At 52.2% G+C, this 15,656-nt stretch overlaps 1 protein-coding gene across 1 annotated transcript in view; it reads left to right on the top strand.

Annotated features, from left to right (window-relative positions):
• The first annotated feature begins 5,555 nt into the window (after positions 1 to 5,555).
• DDR2 (discoidin domain receptor tyrosine kinase 2) overlaps positions 5,556 to 15,656 on the top strand; it is a 124,691-nt gene continuing 114,590 nt past the window's right edge. The window contains exon 1 of the mRNA XM_034779025.1: positions 5,556 to 5,684. The gene's annotated coding sequence lies outside the window, so the exon portion shown is untranslated. The remainder of the gene's footprint in view (positions 5,685 to 15,656) is intronic.

Genomic DNA, 15,656 nt, shown 5'->3' with positions numbered 1-15,656 from the left:
TGTTACTACAACACTTATCACTATGTGGCATTTTGTGGTTATAGTATCGTTTAACAATGTTTTGTGTTAAAACTAAAACGTGTAATTTCAAAGTCTTTCTGCTCCAAGTTATCCCTCAGCAGTTTCAATTCTCTCTGGGGTTTTACTGGAGACAGTTTCATTTAATTCCTTGAAATTATGGCTGCATGTGAGCTAGTTCTTATGGGTAACACCTTGCCTATACATGAGATTGCTTTAAGTAAGCTTTACTCCAGGGGTGGGCAAACTTTTTGGCCCAGGGCCACATTGGGGTTGCAAAACTGTATGGAGGGCTGGGTAGGGAAGGCTGTGCCTCCCCAAACAGTCTGGCCCCCACTCCTTATCTGACCCCTCCCACTTCCCGCCCCCTGACTTCCCCCTTCAGAACCCCTGACCCATCCAACCCTCCCCTGCTCTTTGTCCCCTAACCACCCCTTCCCGGGACTCCCTACCCCTAAACGCCCCCCGGACCCCAGCCCCTATCCAACCCCCTGCTCCCAGTCCCCTGACTGCTCTGACCCCTATCCACACCACTGCCCCTTGACAGGCCCCCTGGGACCCCATGCCTATCCAACCGCCCCCTGCTCCCTGACTGCCCCCCAGGACTCCCCGCCTCTTATCCAACCCCCCGGCCCCCTTACCATGCCGGTCAGAGCAGCATGTCTGGCAGCCATGCCGCTCGGCCGGAGCCAGACACGCTACTACACTGCTCGGCAGGAGCGCACAACCCCACCGCCCAGAGCACCCTATGCTAAGGCAGCCTGGCTCGTTGTTGCCCTCTATTGGCATGCCAGGCATAGATGTTTCTGAGTTTGCTATTGTCTCTGAGCTAATAGACCGTTTGTTTTGTTTTGTTTTGTTTTTTAAGCGCAACTAGTAGAGGTCATGCTTTCAGATCCAGAGGTTCCTGGGCTCAATCCAGCAGATGACCCAGCCAGGACCAACTGTGTGTGTGCGGGGGGGGGGGGGGGGGGGAGACCAGGCCTCAAGGGGCAGGAGAGTGGCTCTTTCAGGCACTCCTGGCAGTGCGTGGCAAAGCAGGATTCACACTGGGATGGTTTAGCATTGCTTTTCCAAAAAAAGAACAGGAGTACTTGTGGCACCTTAGAGACTAACAAATTTATTTGAGCATAAGCTTTCATGGGCTACAGCCCACTTCATCAGATGCATAGAATGGAACATATAGTAAGAAATATATATACATACAGAGAACATGAAAAGGTGGAAGTAGCCACATCCGAAGAAGTGAGGTTTTTACTCACGAAAGCTCATGCCCAAATAAATCTGTTAGTCTTTAAGGTGCCACCAGACTCCTTGTTGTTTTTGTAGATACAGACTAACACGGCTACCCCCTGATACTAAACTGTAAGAGGCTAATTAATTAAGATGAGGTATTATCAGCAGGAGAAAAAAAACTTTTGTAGTGATAATCAAGATGGCCTATTTTAGACAGTTGACAAGAAGGTGTGAGGATACTTAACATGGCGAAATAGATTCAATATGTGTAGTGACCCAGCCACTCCCAGTCTCTATTGCTTTTCAGTTGCTCATTCACTGACTCTTAACAAGAAGAGGTGACTCGACCACAGTGTAGAAGTATTTACATGGGGAGGAGGTTGCTGAGAGCAGAGAGCTCTTCAATCTAGCAGGCAAAAGCAGAAAAGGATCCAATGGCTGGAAGCTGAAGAAATTTAGATTGTAACTAAGGAGCATATCTTTAACAGTCTGAGTAATAACCACTGGAACAAGTCACCTCGGGATGGGATGGATTCCCCATCACTTGGAGTCTGTGCATCAAGCCTGGGTGTTCACTGTCTAGCACAGCCTAAAGTTCTGGGCTGAGTGCAGGAATCACTGTGTGTAAGTCGCTGGTCTGTGTTGTACAGGAGGTGAGACTAGATGATCTACTGGTCCCTGCTGGCCCTAACATATGTGACGCTCTCTGCACCCCAGGTAGGAAGCTCCTTCGTCCTGTGCCTGCAACTGGAATCTCATGCACTGACACTCCACACTGGGATTGCACATGGCGAATGAACAGCATCTCCATGCAGTGCCTTTCTGCTTTGAAATCTGCTTTAGCATTGTAAACTGGAGGAGGGCTCCTGCTGGTCCTGCTCCACCAGCACAACCAGGCCACTTCCACTACTGTGACCCAGGGACCTCTTGATGTCAATTGGCAGAGGAGATAGGGATGCATCAGGGTCACAGGGATCCCGTGGGTCTGGTATTTACATATTAATTTACAGAAGAGTGTCAGGTAAGGAGGTTTCTGCTGAAAGTCTGTGTCGCACCGGTTACCGTCAGCATTGGCCTGCTAAACCCAGGGTTGTGAGTTCAATCCTTGAGGGGGCCACTTAAGGATCTGGGGCAAAATCAGTACTTGGTCCTGCTAGTGAAGGCAGGGGGCTGGACTCTATGACCTTTCAAGGTCCCTTCCAGTTCTAGGAGATGGGATATCATTGCAAAGTGTATGTGCAGATAATACATACAGAGATATGTGTGTGTGTGTGTGTGTATATATATATAGAACATTATGGTCTTAAAGCCTGGTAGTAAAAGGTAGGCCACAGAGAGGTACATGCCTTGAGACAAGTTCCACCAGACACCAGGTGGGAGGCAGGTATCTCCCTGTCCCTGCTGACCATTGTGTATTGTGAGCCTTACCATAGGAATTGATTTGCATCCTGAATCAAATGCTAATGAGGGGATTGTGGGGATGTCAGGAGAAGAAATGTACAGAAACAGGTGACCTGTGGGGTGGGGGAGTGGGAGACCCTTGTTACAGGTGAACAACAAAGGACTGGTCTAATATATCTAGGGGTGCAGAGCAGGGCGGGTGCAAGGAAGTTTCGCACCGTAGGTGGAACTTCCACCTTGCACCCCCAGCCCTGCGGCAGCTCCCCGCCCTCCCCCCCCTTGAGGTGCCCCCCCCCCGCAGCAGCTCCCCCCCCCTGCCCTGAGGCGTCCCCCCCGGCCCGGGGATCTGTGCGGCGCGCGGACCCGGGGGAACCCCTGGGCTGCCAGCGGCGCGCGGACACAGGGGAACCCCTGGGCTGCCTGCCAGCGGCTCAGACTCCCTCTCCCTCCCAGCGCACCGGCCACTGGAACACTTTAAAAAAAAATTGGGGGCGCTGCTTTTTGGTGCCCCCAAATCTTGGTGCCCTAGGCAACCGCCTAGTCCGCCTAAATGGTAGCACCGGCCCTGGTGCAGAGAGATACCTGCACATCCTTCGTCTGGGGAGACTGCCAGCTGGTTTGGTCTTCTGAAAGGAGGTTCTGACTCTCAGCCAGTCTGGGTACAAATCGCTGGGAGAAGGACTTTGGCGGAGCAGCACCTTGTTAGACAGGAGGGCATCTCGTTACTTGAGTCTATGCTCTAGAATGTGTGTTATGCTTTGGTATGTAAACCTTTGTTTCCAATAGCTCTGCCAGTTGTCATTTGAATCTCTGGTCTTTGCTAGATGTATGCTTGCTTTCTCTGGAACCCAGCCTAAGTGCTGTGGGTTGAGCACAACGGTGATCCGAGGTAGAACAGGTAAGCTGGGGTGCACTTTTCCTTTGGGAGTAGCAGCCAGTCTGTGAACGTCCAGTGGAGCAGGGCCTGGGCATTCCTGGGGGATGCTCAGGGATGGGGTGTGCCTGTTAGCCTGCAGGGAGCAGTGGAGCTCACATGGGCTGAGAGGGGAGCACTGGTGCTGCCTGTGGCTGGTGGTGCCAGAGAGCTGACCCCTGGCAGAGGCAGACAGGGCTTCCACATGTGAAGGGCAGGCAGTAGTGAGGTGCTTCCCAGGCCAGGGTATCCCAAGAAGCCTCCCAAACACTGAGCACGGAGCTAGAAGAAGAGCCCATCCAGTCATCAAGCATCACCCTCTGAAGGAAGGGATTATAAAACAGGGGAGCTCCCCTCCTCCAGGGAAACACGGTCCCACACCCCTGCCAAGGCCCTGCTCTCTGGGCTAGGGAGATTTACAGGCTGCCCCCCTTTGCTCAGGCTGTCTCCTGGAGATCATAGAATTCAGGGTTGGAAGGGACCTCAGGAGGTCATCTAGTCCAACCCCCTGCTCAAAGCAAGACCAGTTCCCAACTAAATCATCCCAGCCAGGGCTTTGTCAAGCCGGGCCTTAAAAATCTCTAAGGAAGGAGACTCCACCACCTCCCTAGGTAACGCATTCCAGTGCTTCACCACCCTCCTAGTGAAACAGTGTTTCCTAATATCCAACCTAAACCTCCCCCACTGCAACTTGAAACTATTGCTCTTGTTCTGTCATCTGCCACCACTGAGAACAGCCGAGCTCCATCCTCTTTGGAACCCCCCTTCAGGTAATTGAAAGCTGCTATCAAATCCCCCCCCCAATCTTCTCTTCTGGAAACTAAACAATCCCAGTTCCCTCAGCCTCTCCTCATAAGTCATGTACTCCAGATCCCTAATCATTTTTGTTGCCCTCCGCTGGTCTCTTTCCAATTTTTCCACATCCTTCTTGTAGTGTGGGGCGCAAAACTGGACACAGTACTCCAGATGAGGCCTCACCAATGTCGAATAAAGGGGAACGATCACGTTCCTTGATCTACTGGCAATGCCCCTACTTATACAGCCCAAAATGCCGTTAGCCTTCTTGGCAACAAGAGCACACTGTTGACTCATATCTAGCTTCTCGTCCACTGTGACCCCTCGGTCCTTTTCTGCAGAACTGCTACCTAGCCATTCGATCCCTAGTCTGTAGCAGTGCATGGGATTCTTCCGTCCTAAGTGCAGGACTCTGCACTTGTCCTTGTTGAACCTCATCAGGCTTTTTTTGGCCCAATCTTCTAATTTGTCTAGGTCCCTCTGTATCCGATTCCTACCCTCTAGTGTATCTACCACGCCTCCTAGTTTAGTGTCATCTGAAAACTTGCTGAGAGTGCAGTCCACACCATCTTCCAGATCATTAATAAAGATGTGGAGTGTCCTGTTCCCCCTGCCCCCAGGGGTGGACAGGGAATGGCTCCAGGAAGCATGGGAAGCGTTAAGCCCCATAGGGGGTTCTGGTTCATTATTTCATCCCCCCTAGGAGCTGTGAGGCCACCCTGCAGCCCCTCTGGCCCTGCCTCTGTGTAGTGGCCCTCAAACATTGCATGAGCGACACAGAGCCTCGCTGAGTGACTCCCTTGGGCTGGAGGCAGGATCCCTGCAGACCAGATTATCCCAATTTTTTCTTCTGGCCTTTGTGTTAAGTGGGGAGGTTGGTGCAGCCAGATGCAGCACCAGCACCTGGGGGAATATTAACGAGGAACTGCCTTTAATCCTTTCTCTCGTTCATATACAACTCTGCTCTGCTACCTAAATCAACAAGCCATAAAACACCTCCTGAAACAATCTGCCTGGATCTGTAAGGCCACTCACTGCTTTGGGATTGTTTCCTTCCTATGAATGGGTTTTGCTGTAAATTACAGCTCTGCGCGCATTCCCTTGGGCCGAGCGAGCGAGCCTCGGCAGAGAAGCCAGCTCTGATTGGTGTCTGGCTCCCCCAGCCCCTAATTGAAGCCAAATGTGCAAGATGTGGGATTGTGGGACGTTGGCCGGGGTCCAGGAATTCGCAGAATGCCTCGGCGCCGTCTTGCATCAGCCGGCAGAAGTTCGCACTCGGCCGGGAAGAGAAATCTGCGGCCCCACTCTGGCGCGTCTTGGGGTAAGTGCTACGGGGTCAGGAGCCCAGTTGCCCAAGATTCCGGGCTGCACCAGCGCGGCGGGGCGAGAGCAGAGCCCGGGAGCGGCCGGACCCCGAAGTTTTGGGACAAGTTGCGGGAGGTCGGGACGAGCTAGCTCCGGGGGAACGTTCTGCGGGGAACGGGGCGCTGCGGGTCGGTCCGCCTGGGGGAGGGATCCCCCGCCCCGGCTCCAGCGCGTCTCTTGCCTGCCGCGTGCTAAAACTCCCCAGGGTCCCGCCTTGCCTCCACCCCGGACTAGAGCGCTGATAGGGCAGGGCCGCCTGCGAGCCGGGCTGTGCCCCCCGGGCCTGGTGGAGGGGAGCCCGCCGAGCCCCTCCAGGGGTGCAGCGGGGTGGCTGAGGTAAGCGGGCTGCGCGGCCCTGTCCGCGAGGTGCCCAGCCGCGGCCCCAGACGCTCCGCGCAGCGCCGGGTAACGGGGCCGCGGCAGCCCGCTCCCCTAGACGGCGAATTGTAGCCAGAGCAGACTACAGCTCCCAGCAAGCATCGGGCTAACCCGCCAGTGCGGCCCACGGCGCCTATGGCACTGCTTTCCAGCGACTTGTGGTCCTCGGCCTGCTCTGATCTGTGGAAGTGTAACACTGCTGCGGAAAAACTAGACTTCATTCTGGGTTATAGTAGCAGGAGTGTTCTAAGCGAGACATGGGCAGTAATTCGGTGGGTCTACTCTACACTGATATAGCCTCAACTGCAGTTCTGGGTGCCACATTGCAGGAAAGATGTGGAGAAACTGGAGAGAGTCCAGAGAAGAGCAACAAAAATGATGAAAGGTCTAGAAAACACGACCTATGAGGGATGACTGAAAAAATTGGGTGTGTTTAGTCTGGAGAAGAGAAGACTGAGAGGGGACATGATAACAATCTTCAAGTACATAGAAGTTTGTTACAAGACAGAGGGAGAAAAATTGTTCTCATTAACCTATGAGGATAGGACAAGAAGCAATGGGCTTTAATTGTAGCAAGGGTGGTTGAGGTTGGACATTAGGAAAAACTTCCTGTCAGAGTGGTTAAGCCCTGGAATAAATTGCCTAGGGAGGTTGTGGAATCGCTGTCATGGGAGATTTTTAAGAGCAGGTTAGACAAACACCTGTCAGGGATGGTCTAAATAATACTTACCCTTACCCTGAGTGCAAGGGACTGGATTAGATGACCTCTCGAGGTCCCTTCCAGTCCTATACTTCTATGATGAATATCTTTGGGGCTCTATAGCCCCCAGCTCTGCCGTGTCTGAGGCCTCCATAGTGTCTAATGGGGCAAACTCCTGGTCTATGGAGGAGCTGTGTCAGCCCTCAGCATGGCCTGTGGAACGTTAGTTAGCCTATTACTGTGAGCCCTTGTCACGCTATACAAAGCCAGTCAGGACTCTGGGGGAGCATGCCTCCTCTCTCTGAGCATACTGTCTCCACGGCAAGAAGCTTACACAGCTTCGACTTTCCTGGGTCTGACTTGGAGCATTCTGCATCCCCTTCCTCACCATGTACTTCCCGCAGCGAGTCCACCCGGGCGGGGCTACTGGGGAAGCCAGAGGGCCCTGCACCCCGACTCCGTAATCAGACATTGGTAACAAAAATCTGTCACAATCTGCTTGGAATGTCAGTTGATTAGGCTGACGCCACAGGATTGTTTGGGGAGAAGATGACTAAACACATCAAGTGTCTAGATTTTTAAAGCTTTATTGATTAAAATAATAAAATAGCGGAGAGTGCTGGAAATGCTTTTACGTCACTCAAAGGAAGGAAGAAAGTGTTAATGCCCCTCTTTCCAATGAGCAATCAGCTGTGCCTTAGTGAGCTTTCCAATGCGCAGCCGTCTTTCTCTGCACAGGTCCACAATGACCTTCTTAAGGAGATTGTTATAGGCCATCTCCACACTGTTCCGAAGTGGTCACAGACTCACAGGACTATGCTCTCTCAGCTCCCCATGATCCCTGGGAGGAACCCCTTCAGTGCGACAGCCCTTTTCGGGGGTCCACCTCTTTCGGGGTTAAGCCATAGGCTCCTCCTGGAACCACACCTCTTGGCGCCTTCAGCACTCCCATCTCTTGCTAATCCTCCTTTGTTTTACTGCTCCCCAGTCACTTACTGCAGGATGCTCTGTCCACGAGGTGCAGTTTATCCCACCTTTGCCACCAGTTATCATGGAGTCACCAGGGCGATGCTCTGGAAGTACTCCATACGAAGCCAGGCAGGACTCTGAGGGAGCATGCCTCCTCTCTCTGAGCATACTGTCGCCAGGGCAAGAAGCTTACACAGCTTCGACCTTCCTGGGTCTGACCTCGGAGCATTCAGCATCCCCTTCTCACACCGTGCGCTTCCCGCAACGAGTCTGCCCAGGCGAGGCTCCTGGGGAAGCCAGAGGGCCCTGCACCCCAACTCCGCAGCCAGATGTGACTCCCAGTCAGCTGGCAAAACAGCAAGACTCACATAGGCTCACATACAGCATAACAAGGGAAAATCCCCACTTCATCACAGCCCTGTCCTAGGCGCTAGTGCAGGGGAGCTGTGTGCTCTGCTCAGGGCGGGTGGGTTGTAAGGAGAAGATGGACCTGAGATAACAAACCTGCTTCCAACCAGCCCCTCCTCTGCCAGCCTCACTGTCTTGCCAGGGTTCACATGCGTCTGAGGAGCTGAGCCTCAGGCAGCTGGGCCCAGAGCCTCAAAGGTATCTAGGTGCCTAGCTCTCATCCATTTCAGTAGTCATCGAAATACTTGTGAGTGCTGGGGGTGCTGCACAACCACTTCCTGCTCATTTACTAACCTGAGAGTTGGACGGGATGACGCATGGGAAAAGGAAGGGTCAGGCATGCTCCTGGACTGAATGTGTGTGCTCTCTCTAATGCCACAAGCCCTGCATTCCCAGGGAGGCTGGGAGCATAGGCACAGACTCCGTGGGTGCTCCGGGGCTGGAGCACCCATGGGGAAAAAAATTAGTGGGTGCACTGCACCCGCCGGCAGCCAAGCTCCCCAACCTACCTCCTTCCCCCCCCACTCCACCCGTACGCCATGTCCCTGCTCCTCTGCCTACCTCCCAGTGCTTCCTGCCGCCAAACAGCTCTTTGGCAGCGCTTAGGACTTTCCAAGAGGGAGTGGGGACGCGGCGCACTCAGGGGAGGAGGTGGAGAAGAGGCAGGGACTTAGGGGAAGAGGGTGGAATGGGGGAAGGGACTTTGGGGAAGGGGTGGAATTGGGACGGGGCGAGGGCAGGGCCAGGGGTGGGGGTGAGGTCGAGCACCCACTGGGAACAGTGGAAGTTGGAGCCTATGGCTGGGAGGCCTGCCCTTGGCCTGCAGGATGGGGGTGTTTCATTGGAGCTGTGCATGTAGATGGGTGAGAATTGGACCCTGTCAGGTCTGCAGACCTCTCCTGTTCAGGGCCTTTCTTTTCAGTGCATGCTAACCAGTGCCTGTGCTAGGGCCTCTGCACATGGCCCCAGAGGGACAAGGGGTGTGTGTGTTGTGGGGGAGATCCAGCCACCATAGCCCCCCCATGTGTGCCACAAGCCAGCGGCAGTGGCTGAGATGTGCATTGCTTCTCAGTCTGTGAAGCAGACCGCAGCCTGCAATAGCCATGAGTGGCAAAACTTTGTTCGTGGTGTTCCCCCAACAAGGGAATAATATAAAACAGTGCTGGGATCTGTTATAGGCTGAGGTGGGAAGTCACTGCTCAGGTGGCTGGAGGGCTGGGGAGCTGTGCAAAGAGTCCTCACCTGACCAGCTCATGGGGCACGATCAGCAGAGAGATCTGGGGAGAGAGGGAGGGAGGTCCCTGCCCCAATGCCATTAGTTCAACTGTTCCCACCTCCAAACCTCCAGCCCCACTGCAATTAATTCAGCCCCCCATTCCCACTCCATCCCCTTCCCCAAACAGGGAAGTCAGCAGCCTCATGCTGGCACCACTACAATATTTACCTCCCGACCCCTCCATGCAACCAAGCCAACTCCCACTCTGGTCAATGCAATTAATTTAGCCCTGGCCTGACCTCTCTGTTGGGCTCCATAGCTGCTGTCTGCAGGGGTGTTGGGCCTCTGCTCCCCACTCCCCCAGAGATCAGAAACAGGGAGCCTGCTGGTGGCTCCCACATGGGGAGGGTGGAGAGAGAAGGCTGGGCTGTGTCACCGGGGAGGGGGAGCCAGCAGCTCAGGGTCAGTTCATTTCCTGCACCGCCCCTCTTTTTCTATGGATAATGTAGCAGCCCAACCACCTCCCCCCCCAGAAGAACCTGGGGTAGGGTTACCATACGTCTGTTTTTTCCCGGACATGTCCGGCTTTTTGGTAATCAAACCGCCGTCTGGGGGGAATTGCCAAAAAGCCAAACATGTCCTGGAAAATACCAGCCGGGCACTTCCCCTCCCGCGGCTGCTGTGCTCCTCCCCTGACTCTTCGGCTCTGTTTAAGAGCCGAGCTGCCCGAGCGCTACTGGCTTTGGGCAGCCCCCTTGCCTCCGGACTCCAGCCGCCGGCCGGGCACTTCCCCTTCCGGGCTCCAGCTGCTCTGCTCCGGCGGCTGGGGTCCGGAGGCATGGGGGCTGCCCGAAGCCGGAGCGCTCGGGCAGCTCAGCTCTTAAACAGAGCCGAAGAGTCAGGGGAGGAGCACAGCAGCTGGAGCCCGGGAGTTGAAGTGCCCGGCCGGGGGCACAGGGTCCGGAGGCATGGGGGCTGCCCGAGCGCTACCGGCTTCACGGTTTGCTGGGCAGCCCCCAGACTCTGCACCCCCGGCTGGGCGCTTCCCCTCCCGGGCTCCAGCTGCGCTGGGGAAGCGCCGGCCAGGGGCACAGGGTCTGGGGGCTGCCCGGCAAACCGTGAAGCCGGTAGCGCTTGGGCAGCCCTTTTCGTGTGGCTGGGAGGGAGAGTTGGGGGGAATTTTGGGGAAGGGGCAGAGTTGGGGCGGGGCCGGGGTTGGGAAAGGGGCGGGGCCAGGGCCCTGTGGAGTGTCTTCTTTTTTTATTTTTTAAATATGGTAACCCTAACCTGCCACTTCCTGCCCTCTCTGAATGCAACCCCGGAGGCCTAGTGTCTTTATCTATTCCGGGGTGGAATCATGCAATTCTCCGCTCTTAGACCTGGCCTTGGGCTACAGGATCCTGTGTATCAACCGTACATACCCAGCAGGTCCTACTCAGATTGGCATCTGCAGTTCTTATCTGCAGGATCCTTTTACTAGTGCTGAATACAGTAACTAGACAGCCATCTCAATCCAACCTATTTGTTTTAGAAGTAGGAACAAAGCATATAGAGAAAAAGGATTTTAAAACAATTCACAATGCATGGCTTTCTCACGTAAAACCCTTCCATCCTGGGATAGTGACCGTGGCACTTCAGATAAATTCTCCAGAAACTAATCCCTTCTTGAGAGAGTCTCTCTAGCCCTCTTGATTCTTCTGGTTCCTTTTCTGATCCTGGCATTGTCTGTCTCAAATGTTTGCTTGAGCCATTTATGGGTATTTCTTTTCTTCCTGTTTGTTTTCCATACAGCTCCCCCTAAATAAATTAAACCAGTATATTCATACAGCAAACACCCCACTAATCATATCAACATACAGTATTCGTAAACTGTATCCCCTTGTTTCTGCCTCCAAGAATGGCATTTACAATCTTAGCCACAGCATTGCACTAGGAGCTCATGTTCAGTTTGTTATCCACCATGACATTTAGGTGCCTTCCAGAGTCACTGCTTTCTGGGATACAGCCCCCCCCCCCATCCTATGTAAGTAAGAAAAACATCCAACTTTGACTTTAAAATGGTCAGTGGTGGAGAATCCACTATGAACCTTGATAAATTGTTCCAATGGTTATTATATTCTTTGTTCCTAAATGGATAGCCTTACACTTGGCTGTATTAAAAGGCATGATTTTTTACATTACACTCATCTTACCAAGTGATCCAAATAACTTTATATCAGTAACCTGTCCTGGTCGCCATTTACCAACCCACCAGTCTTTGTGTCAGCTGCAAACTTTATCAGCAATGAGTTATCTTCTTCTAGATCATTGATTTAAAAACCAGTCTCTTCATGGTACAATTGGTTGAGATCTGTCGGACAGTTTTAACCCATTTAATATGCTCATACTGATCTTGTATAGTGCTAATCTTCTAATTAGAATGTTGTGCATTACTAAGCCAAACATGTCCAAATATATTACACCACTACAGTTAATTTGACCAAACAGCCTTGCAATCTTGTCAAAGAACAGTATCAAGTTCTTCCAATGTCCCATTTACTATGAAACCATGTTAATTAGTATCACTTATTTCTATCCTGTAACTCTTTAGTGATAGTCTTGGAGCAGCCATTCCATAATTTTGCCCAGGATCAGTGCCAGGCTAGCCAGCCTACAATTACTTGCGTTGTCCTGTTTACTCATTTTAAATACTGGCACAACACTAACTTTAACTTATTTCCAGGCTGAATTTGTCTAGCTTCAATTTTCAGAAGTTGGATCGTGTTATACCTTACTAGATGAAAGAGCCCATTATTAAATATTTGTTCCCATAAAGATACCTATAGACTGTGATCAAGTTTATTTAGCTTAACAAAGAAAAGGTTAAGGGGTGACTTGAAGACTCAGTCTATCACTGTAAGTTATGTTTTCCAATACCTTAATCATTCTTGTAGCTCTTCTTTGAACCCTCCTTTTCAACATCCTTCTTGAACTGTGGACACCAGAACTGGACACGGGATTCCAGCTGCAATCATACTAATGCCAAATACTGAGGTGAAATAACCTCTCTGCTCCTACTCAAGATTGCCCTGTTTCTGCATCCAAGAATCGCGTTAGCCCTTTTGGCCATAGCATGCACTAGAAGCTCATGTTCAGCTGATTATCCACTCTGATCCCCATGTCATGTGACTTCTCCCAACCACTCTCTATAATGTCAAGTCAATCAGATTTCTTCTCCTGCCTGAGCATTTCCAGTTCCTCCTGTTTATTACCAGGCTCCTGCCATTGGTGTGGATAGCTGAAGAATGTATTTCTTTTATCATAGAAGATTAGGGTTGGAAGAGACCTCATGAGGTCATCTAGTCCAACTAAATCATCCCAGCCAGGGCTTTGTCAAGCCGGGCCTTAAAATCCCTGAGGCTGGTGTCAAGGCTGATTCCCCACTCTGGCACTTCGAGTGCAGAAGTGGGGGCCCACAAGGATTTTAAAAATTAGTACGGGCCACTCCAGGCTGGTATTAAACTCCCAAGGTCACAGGTTCTCTCTGACCTTGGATGGGTAGATGCTGCCACCACCCAAATGCAAACCCCTTGAAACCCAGGAAGGCACACTTGGGAATTCCTTCCTGGGGGGTACCCTCAAGCCCTTTCACCCCTCCACCCCCCCGGGGGGAGAGCTGAGAAAAAAAACAAAGGAAATTAGCTGTTGCCCCCGGCTAATTAAACAACACATGCACAAACCTCTTAAGACCAAAAATCCAATCCTGTTCTTAAAAAAGGGTAAATTTTAGTAAAAACAAAGAAAAGATATTTTGAATTTAGGCTTTTGCTAGATTTAAAAAACCCACTTACAAAAATTAAGCATCAAGATATCTCTCTTGAGGTTCAGCTTATAGGTTACAAGCAAAACAAAAGCATCTGGAGTTAGTACAGAGGAGTCCACAAGCCTTACAAAATAAAAGAAATAAAACCTAATCATGTCTTTCTAGACCACGGGTCAGCAACCTTTCAGAAGTGGTGTGCCCGGTCTTCATTTATTCACTCTAACTTAAGGTTTTGTGTGCCAGTAATACATTTGTGAGATGCCCTTTCTGGGGATGCCAGACATGTGAGAATTTTTTAGAAGCTGGGGGCGGCTGCAGAGTGCTGGGCCCCGGCCAGGAGCAGAGCCCTAGGCTGGCTGCTGATACCCCAGGGTGGCTGCAGAGCACTGGGCCCCTGCTGGGGTGAGGGAAATGAGGAAGGAGTTGCTCAGTTGCATGAAACTATGAGTATAGGGCAATGGCACTGAATATGGGCCCCAATTTCCCACCACCAGATGGGGTCATTGTAACTCATATCTCATTCCTGAGAGTAATTAATGCACAGAGCACAGCTGCTGCTGGCGTCCCAAAGCTGTCGGGGCTCGTGTGCTGCTAGGCTGTGCGCTGCAATGGTGCCTGTCAAAGTTATCACCAATTGGTATGGGAAAGTGCCTTACCGCAGAGGAAGAAATAAGGCTGCCATCCCTAGAAACCTTTGGGAGAGGACTACAATGTACCTCCATGAAAGGTATCCTCCAGAGAGATCTCGATGAAGAAGGGACATCCCTGTAGAAATAAACTGTTCTGCATGGTCCCCTGCCTAATCCTACAGGGGAATGAAAAGCAGATAACAATGCTAACTTTCTTGTATTGGTACCTCTTCCAGTATGGAAAGTTGATAGCTGTATCCTGCTAAGTTGGGACAACCATCAGTGTGATGGGAAATAAATATACATGCTTACCCAAGGATCCTTCCCCTGCATTGGGCCTGATTGGACGGCAGTGGAGTCTCAAGCAGGTCCTGGCTTGTGGTGCAACTGGACCCCGTGGTAGCATGTCCCCTATCATCCTTTTCTTCCTTCTCCTTGCTGTGCACAGCAGGGGCTGTGGCTCGGGCTCCTTGGAGGTACCCATGATAGTCTGTGGGTTGGTGGGGTCCCCCGAAGTATGGCATGCAGCTCTTTGTAAAAGTGGCAGGGCTGTGGCTAAGCACCACATTGATTGTTGCCCCCCCTGGCCTGGTTTGCCTGACTCAGCTCCTTGGCTTTCACACAGCACTGCTGTTGGTCCTTGTCATGCCCCTTTTCTCCTGCATCTCCCATACAACCTGCTCTTCCATGTCCACATTTCTATGGCTGGTCTGTTGCTGTGTTTGCACAGCCTGTTCTCCCCACAGGCCCAGGAGAGCCAATATCTCCTGCCTACTCCAAGCCAGAGTGCGTCTGGAGCGTGTAGCCAGCAGGGTCAGCTGGGCAGTTGCACACAACAGTGGGGAGCTGAGAGTTGTGCTCTCTAAGCTGGACAATCAGGAAAAGGCATATCAAAAAGTTCTGGGTTTTAAAACGGGGGTGGGGAGGGTTCTATTTTCTGTGACCCCTTGGGCAGTGGAACTCACAATTGTGACCAGAGTGGTCACTGCCTGGCATTGTGGGTCAGTATAAGTAACGCAATGCCTATGCTGGCACTGTGTCAACCTCACCACACTGACCATGGGCCAACGCTGCTCCTGGAGGTGGTGTTACTGCGGTGCTATACTGGGGCGCTTATGTCAGTGGGAGACCCATTTAAGTGTAGATACCTACATGTAGCAGATAGCAATAGGGCCCCCTGGCTCCTGCCTCTGCTAGTCCACAAAGTCACTCGGAGACCCTGGCATTAGTAGCCACAGGTGCAGTTTATTCACAGGCTTGTTTCCACCACCATTTCACCATGTACAGTTGGCCATTCACCATCTGCAGGCAGGAGAGAGGGAAGAGCTGCTTCCGCTCCCTGCCTTTCCCCTTTCTTTCTGCTCCTCCCTTGGCTTTCTTCCTTTGAGGCTTTTATACAGCCCAGGCTAATTAGGTGGTCAGCTGTCTCTGCTTCCCCAGTTAGGGCCAGGTTACCTCCAGACAGCTCTAATTCATTCCCGTAAATGGGAACTGGCATGACAGAGGGTTGAATCAGCAACCCTTTGCCCAGCACCCTGTCACACACCTCCCCACCTTCTCCAACTGCCAGGTTTGTCTCTCTGCGTCCTCTCCTTCCTCTACTTGGGGGGGGCTCTATGGGAGAGGTTTTCCCCCCTCTTTTGGGTCATTCCCAGAACTTGCCGTGTGAGGTTTCTCCATCCCCTACCCACAGAAACTACGTTGGGTGGGCGGTGGATGGACCCACAGGTCCTCGAAGCATTCACAGCCCCCTGGGTGTTCCCGTTTTTTCCCTCCCTTCCCTTCCGTCAGGGGTTCAGGGTTGGTCCCAGCCCTCTCCTGGACAC

Source organism: Trachemys scripta, chromosome 8 (assembly GCF_013100865.1).
Source record: "Trachemys scripta elegans isolate TJP31775 chromosome 8, CAS_Tse_1.0, whole genome shotgun sequence".
NCBI classification, from domain to species: domain Eukaryota; kingdom Metazoa; phylum Chordata; order Testudines; family Emydidae; genus Trachemys; species Trachemys scripta.
Note: the sequence above shows the minus strand (reverse complement) of the source record. Positions and strands in the feature narration are given on the sequence as shown.